At 42.3% G+C, this 7,917-nt stretch overlaps 1 protein-coding gene across 1 annotated transcript in view; it reads right to left on the bottom strand.

The window, feature by feature from the left end:
• Nucleotides 1-859, bottom strand: part of TIAM1 (T cell lymphoma invasion and metastasis 1) — a 229,510-nt gene extending 228,651 nt beyond the window's left edge. Inside the window, exon 1 of the mRNA XM_025201339.1 lies at nucleotides 785-859. The gene's annotated coding sequence lies outside the window, so the exon portion shown is untranslated. The remainder of the gene's footprint in view (nucleotides 1-784) is intronic.
• Between the last annotated feature and the right edge of the window lie 7,058 nt (nucleotides 860-7,917).

Below are 7,917 nucleotides of genomic sequence, written 5' to 3'. Positions count from 1 at the left end.
GGAAGGGGTAAAAGCAAAAGAGGAATACTCTGCCATTCAAAACAAAAACCAAGCAGCATAAAAGTTAAACCACTACAGTGCGTGGTCATTTTGGGGCAGATGGCCCATGCAATTTGTAAGGCATGGGTGGCACCTACACATGTGCTTTACTGAGAAGTTGACCAATTAGCTCCACAGTAAAGCATCACTGTCTACACATGCACCAGTATTAGGGAACAGTAAATTAACTCTGCTGTAGGATGGTACTGTCAGGGATAGTACTATCCTACAGCAGAGTACTTATGTGCACCAAAACGCACATGTAGACAGTGACGGGGGCTGGCTGGGGCATGAGGATGCTGAAGTGCAGGGACTGTCCACCACCCAGCCCCTCACTTTAACACCCTTATGCCCCAGCCAGCCCCTCCACCATTCAACACCACCACCTGGAGCCTGGGGATGACCCCCACCAAGTTCCCCTGCCAACCCAGCCTGGGGCTGTTCTGCCCCAACTCAAACTGCTGCAGTCCCAAACACATATGCAGATGATATGCCCGTGGACCAGCTGACTCCAACGCAAACTGCGCCAGAGTTTATCATATCACCTTAATGACACTTAGATGCACCCACTGTGTCACAAAACTCATACTACCGGCATCACCATCATCCCACATGCCACAAAATTGTTAAACCAGGACAAAAGAGGTGCAGAACTCCTCCTACAAGCCGCTTACTGCCCTCTTCACATCTATTGAAAATGAGGTCTTAAATGAGAGTTGATGCCATATAGCACCTCAAGAAGTACCTCTCAGCTCTTGATGGGATCCAACACTTTTCACTGCATGTGTCTCATACAAAGCAGAGCCTTTTTCCACACCAGATAGTAACTGTTAAACAAAAGTTATGTTTAATAATTATGGTTATACTTCTAAACTTTTAATTAAAAAAGGCAATACTCTAGGACAGAGAGAGAAAAGAAAATTTTGGTAAAGGTATTAACTGCATATTTTGCTTCCACAACGTAATACTACATTTAATTTAAAAAACTGCCTTGCAGGCATGCATTGTTTGTGTTAATTATATACTTCTAGCTTCATGTATAAGTAGATTCAGGCCACAAAAAAAAAGAAAAAAAAAATCATATATGGGAGAGTTATAGAAATACAAGATTCAGCCAAAGAAAGGCTTACACTAATTAACGCTTCCCTGAAAACAGAAGACTCTTTTGCTTATGGGAATTTAATATTGACGCTAATTTCTATTAGTGCTGTTTAAAATTAAAATACTAGCCTCCTCTTGGCTCTCTCCATCTCCTCCCAAACAAGCTCTTCCTTTGGAAAAACGGAAGTAAAAGATCTCATTGGGCTGGAAACAATGAAAATGCTTTTTATATGAAGGGTCTAAAACTGCCTCTCTTAACCTTACTGAGTAGCACCTTACTCCACGAATATTCCCAGGTGGCCACGTTGAAGGGGCTTTGTCCACACTGTACGAACATCTGCTTCCACTAACAGGTCCTTGCTCACCCAGGTACATGTACTGGATTCAGTGAGACTACCTGCATGAATAAATGCTCCAGTGTGAATAAGGTGCCATAATCTGGCCTACAAGAATTAGTGCAGATGCTCCCATAACAGCAAGACAGTAGAAACTGGGTATGTTTACAACCCTCTCACTTTGCAGTGGTTTATCAAATTAAGGACAGGCTGTCATTTTAAATGACACCACTTCTCCACTCAGCTCAGTGGTCCTACATATTTGATCAGAGACCCCCCTTGGAAATAAGTCTCAAACAGCTGGAACAGCTCAACAACCCTATACAGCTACACCTATCCTCAGCTAGTTCACAAACCTTCAATTTTTACAGAGAGGCAAAGAAGCTACCACAATTATTTTCAGAGGCTCCACTGCCTTCCACTATATCCAAAATGTTTTCAAATTCTAGAAAACTGGTGCTTAAGTTGAACAGTTTTATTTTTAAAGTGTATTAACTGTCTAATGTTATCTGTGCAAAATAGAGTATACGATATAGTCACATTAAAGGCATCACAATTTGGCTTTTCCACCTTTGAGTAGGTAAGCTTCACATGGATTCTCATTAAAATTCATACCACTATTCATGAAATAAGGTGATAGCCAACCATGAACGCAGGTATCCAAATCTAACTCACCTGAATACAACCATGAAGAGATAACAAGGAAGTCTACCCAAAACCAGAAAAGAAGCGTGTAAGCATCTCTACATGAGACAAGATTTCACACGCTTCATCTTCTGGGCTATATCATTCTTTTGTTTTTAGCAGACCTTGCATCAATCAGATATAGAAGTCTCCTGTCTAATATATGCAGTCTTTCGAAGCAAAAATCTTCCATAAGGAAGGACCAATTGGGTAGTAATCCATTCTGAGTAGAACACATACACTGGATATTCAGTAGCAAAAAATTATAACGTTACTAAAAGAGTTTGTGTTACATTAAGATTTACAAGAAACTATGGTTGATGCTTAAGTAAGCATAAAATCAAATATTTCTAGTTTTATGGAAGCGTTTCATAGTTTCTAAGTTTCACTTACCCATTAAATAAGTTCACATCCAAATTCAAAATACTGAGAAAAGCACAGGGTGTTGAGCCAACACTAGAACGAAGCCAAGGTCAAGCAAGGGACCTTTACCCCTTTTCATCACCCTAAACAGCCAAACAAAAACTGCATTGTCACCATATTACATATGGACCAGGACTGCTTCCCTTTCTCAGCCACTACAGAAATGGATGACAGCCTAAGATCTGTTAGCTCATTGGTGCTCAGCATTTTGGTCCCATGGATCAAATGAGGCTCTAGGAGCCAGGAGGTGGGCTGGATTGGGCCTTGCACACTGGGATTGGGCCCCATACTGTCCTATGGGGAACCCTGGGGAGTCCCACGGGCCAGATGACAAGGCACCAGGTGCCAGATGCAGCCAGCACTGGAGGTTGAGCACCCCTGTGCTAGCTTATACAGCAGGTGCATAAACAGACTGTCAATGGCCACAGAAATAAAACTGGAAAGGAGAAGAAATGGCAAACATATAGAAAAAAATTACACTCGGTGCATTAAGAGGTGCTCTCCACCCCCTGAAACGGATAGCAACAGAAAAGACAGGAAAAGATTTAGTACTTACATTAGCCTCCCAACCCTACCCCATGTCTGTGTCATCATGGTAAATATTTTATTATGCACAGGAATACACAACGTTTTCTAGAAAAATAACAATTGGTTCCTCTCTGATTTCTCTCTCTCTCTCTCAGCCACTCTGCATTTCCATCAGCACGAACGCTTCCTATGCCACACACTACCGCAACAACCCGCATAAGACAAATTTTTTTTAAAAGGTCAGTGTTAACATGAATCCCACGTCCATTCCTCTTTTTTTGTCCAGTGGCAGCATAGAGATATTTTGAAGAGAATTCATCTCATCCCAGCCATGCTCAAAGCTCCACTTTGCTTGCAAAGCTAAAGCAGGAAGCGTGCAGCAACAGGAGGACAGGAGAGTACACACACACTTCCCAACACGCGCTCACCCACGCTGGCTGCCAAAAGACACTGCAATATTAGTACCACATATATAATTCATATTCTTATTGAACTAAGCACTCAGCCCCTATTCATCAAAAAGAAAATTGAAGCGAAAGCCTCAAACTCAACAAAGTCTCCGTTCTATCTGATGCCTTAACCACAATTCTCACTGTAGCAAACAAACCTAGACCACAGAGGGCAAGCACAGAGAGATTTTAAGCTCGTTGATCCTGAAGAGGCTGTGTTAGACACCAGAGCTCCCAATTTAGTTGTTAGGTAGTAATGGCCAATTTCATCTTGCCATCGGGAGCCTTGCTCCCACTTCCGCGATCACCCGTGGAGTGCCACCAGCATCAGCAATGCTGGGAGAAAAGTACACCAGAGGGATAGGCTATAGGGATAGGCTAAATTGGACGTTAATTATAGCACGGAGAGTAAGTGACAGTTACTGGAGTCAGGGGACACTTTTCAATTTAGAAGACACAAAACATACACCCACAAAGAAGCTCCCTGGCTATATTTCTGCCCCTCTCCAACCCCCGTTCAACTTTCAATTTGCATTTGCTTTTCAGATTGATGGGGCAAAAAAATATTCCTGAGGCGACAGATTAAGCTGCTGAACTAGACTTCCAGGCTCCAACGCTGACAAGGTTATCACACTGGAAAAGGAAGGGGGCAAAAATGAAGCATCCAAAAAAAGGCATCTGTTTTAAAGGTCCTTGGGGCACAGTCATGTCTGGTATAGATAGTAGAAAAAAAATTATATAGGATTCAGGAGTTAGCTGGGAGCAGTTACAGATTTCTCCATTGTGAGGCAGTGCCAGAAGCAAGTATGGCAAAAAGGAGAAAGTGCAGATTTGCAGTTACTCAGACAGCAGCCAGTAATGAGAGATCTATCAAGCAGAAGGGCCAGTTACTGCATGCCAGTCTGCTTGTTCAATGAAGAAGCCAAAATACTTTGCAACTCTCTATGGGCCATTTAAACAGGGACTCTTTCTTTGCTACATTATGAGAATTTGTACTGATCTCCTTATTCACAGCTGTAGAATTTAGAGCTTGAAAAATAACCTCGTCAATAAGATTAAGGCAGATTTTAGTTCTGGAGAGCAGAGGAATCCATAAAGCACATCCCAGGCAATTCTAGTATCTACAGCTCACATCCACAGGAATTCACACCGTTTGGAAAACTAGAGAAACAGAATTTCCATAAAGCCAGGACAAAACAAGGCAACTAGAACTAGACTAATTCTGCAGAGAAAAACATTTCAAGGAATTTGCTGCCTAAAAAGGGAACTAAAATACTATTATTCTTTAAATGCATACACAACATCCTCCACAAGAAAAAGCTATCCTGAATGCAGGAGAATCCTGTGGTAGAAGAGAGCAGTGAAGGGGAGGAGAAACAGAATATGATTGTGGAATTAAAGGCTGTATCATAATGCATGTCCAAAACCAACCCTAATGAAGGCACTGCTTAATTTATGAATGCTTGACTTCACAACACCGATGCACTCTGAACCCCAAATTTAAAAGACATGCTCCACTGTTTGTTTTTCAATTAAAATTTTTATTATACACATACACACAATCTGTTCTGTGGAACTACAGTTACCCTTGATTTGGGTTATCACTATCAGCAGGTATGGATCTATGGATCCACAACAAAATCCCTACCACTTGAGCTAGTCAGTGCATCAGGTAAGGCTAGCGAGCTGTTATACTCTACTTGGAACTGTCACTTGACAGGAACGAGATGTACTTTGCTAGACTTAACTGTCATTTACCAGATATCCAAATCTATCCCAACGGTAACAATGGGTTCAATTCAGGTTTTAGAAAAGGGCATGCACCCTTGTGATTTTGAAGTGGAATTATTATTCTAGAATCAAGTCACTTGCATCAGGTGTTAAGTGTCCACATGGAGAGTTATTCCAGCATAAATTACAGAAAAATAAATTATTCTACTATAGCTATGCCAGTCAATTTCCCAAAAAGATAAACTCAAAAAGTCATAGTTTTTAAGATAGTGACTACAGTCCTGGAAACTTTCAAGTTTGCATGAAAAATTCCACTGAATAAACCATGAAGTTCTGTTCAAAAGAAGGACAGAAGGATGAGAAAAACAAAAACAAAAAAAAAACAACACATTCCCTTCCTGAAAGATAGGTGACCTTTTAAAACTCCAAACGGAGGTAAGTTCTGTTTAAGATACTGGAGCTGTGCAAATTTACACTAGCAGAGAAACAGGCCCCAGCATGGGAAAAGGGGTCTCATGGAATCCAAGTTCATCCTTCCCTGCACCTCCCTGATAACACCAGCTGCATTCCTAGTACTACTGTGGGGAGAAAGGAGTGCCCCGAAGCAACAGACTGCTTCCTCCTTCACTTACTATCCATCATTTATAAAGCCCCATCAGCCTGTACAGGACTGCAGTCAATGTAAACAAAGAGCCCGTCCCTCCAACAAAAGGCATCCAAGGACATGTGCAAACACCAAGGGCAGGACCAGAAGGAGCAGCATGATCTCATGGGTAGGACACCAGGCTACAACTTGAGAGTGCCCTGTTCTACTCCTGGCTCCGCCACTAACCTGTGGACTTAACCTATGGTCACTCTTCCCCCCTCCCTGCCCCACTTTGTGCCCCGTGTCTCCCTTTCACCCTCCCTTTGATCTGTTTAGATGTTCATTTTCTTTTGAAGCAGGGACTTCTAAATACTGTGCATACACTTCATAGTATAAAAAAGCCATTCATCTTGGTTAGGGGCTTTGGGCACTACTGCAATTTTAATAACTAAGGACAAAACACAACATTTTAGCCATTTTATGAAAATAGACATGTTAGTTGTGAGATGAGGGATCTCTAAGCATCTGGGGTGGAGGGAAAAAGGTATTAAGACACAAGTGGAAGGAGGATCTATAAAGGCAGTAAGACAACAAGTATCTGATAAGAGATAGTACAAGGAGATTAGAACGAGACAGACAGGATAATATTACAAAGCGTTTAAAAGAAGATGAGAGCTTTCAACTATCACTTTAAGCTTAACTGCGTTTTAAAATTTTTTTTCAGTAATCTGTATTTATTTTTAAAAGAAACATTTCAGTTTGCTTTTAAGTGCTATTCTGTGTCGCAGCAGCAGGTACATCGGTCTGCCTTCATTCTTTGTCAAGTGAAGTTCACCCATCTCAGGAATTTTTATGTTTCTGCTGTTTAAGACAACTTCTTTTTCCTTCTTTTACCCAGCTGAACCAAGGAACCAACTTTCTAAATGCAGAAAACCTTGGCAAAGATTAGGAAAAGTGATAGCTTTGTCAGAGAGAACTTAGAAAAAAAGAGTAACATTCTTCTCCTGCCAAGCATTAAGGAAGTAATTTTAAGAAAAAGCTTCCACTAAGAAGGAACACTATCATAGATAACTTCAGAGAAAAAAAGACTTAGGGCTATCTTGAGCTTTGCTGGTAAGTGTATGGGGGGTGGGGGGCAGAGAAGCACTCCACCATTACTAGTAGCTTTACTCAGCTACAGTGAGGCTGAATTTGGGATTTAGTCTCATGCTGCACCACATGGCTTTACTTGTGAGCTCTCATTAGTTACCGAAGACTGGGTCACAATTAAGATTTTTTTTAAATCTGTGGGCCCCGATGCCCTCCACTTACGAGTGTTGAAAAAGCTGGCGGGGGTCATTGCTGTGCCCTTGGCCTGACTGTACAAGCGATCGTGGTCCACGGGCCAGGTGCCTGGAGATTGGAAACTAGCTAATGTGGTCCCCATTTATAAGAAAGGGAGAAAGAAGGACCCAGGAAACTATAGGCCCATAAGCCTCACATCGGTCTTGGGGAAAATCCTTGAAAAAAAATTATCAAGGATCACATCTATGAGGGGCCAGCAGGGGAGATCATGCCCAGGGGAAATCAACATGGATTCATCAAAGGCAGATCCTGCCAGACCAACCTGATGGCCTTTTATGACCAGGTAACTAAATCCCTGGATGATGGTGTTGCCATGGATGTAGTCTTTCTGGACTTTAAGAAGGCCTTTGACACTCTCTCTTACCCCATTCTCATTAATAAATTGACCGACTGTGGCATTGATGCCTACACAGTTGGATGGGTCAAAAATTGGCTGCTGGGGCGCACCCAGAGAGTGGTGGTGGACAGGTCGTACTCGACCTGGCGGGATGTGAATAGTGGGGTCCCCCAGGGCTCGGTCCTGGGGCCCACACTGTTCAACATCTTCATCAGCGACTTTGACGAGGGGGTGGAAAACACGTTGTCCAAGTTTGCTGATGACACCAAGATGTGGGGAGAGGTAGGCATGCTCGAAGGGAGAGAGAGGCTGCAATTAGATTTAGACAGACTACAGAAGTGGGCAGATGGTAATAGGATG

This window comes from Alligator sinensis, unplaced genomic scaffold (genome assembly GCF_000455745.1).
Source record: "Alligator sinensis unplaced genomic scaffold, ASM45574v1 scaffold373_1, whole genome shotgun sequence".
NCBI lineage: Eukaryota > Metazoa > Chordata > Crocodylia > Alligatoridae > Alligator > Alligator sinensis.
The sequence above is the reverse complement of the archived record's forward strand: the minus strand, read 5'-3'. Positions and strand labels throughout refer to the sequence as shown.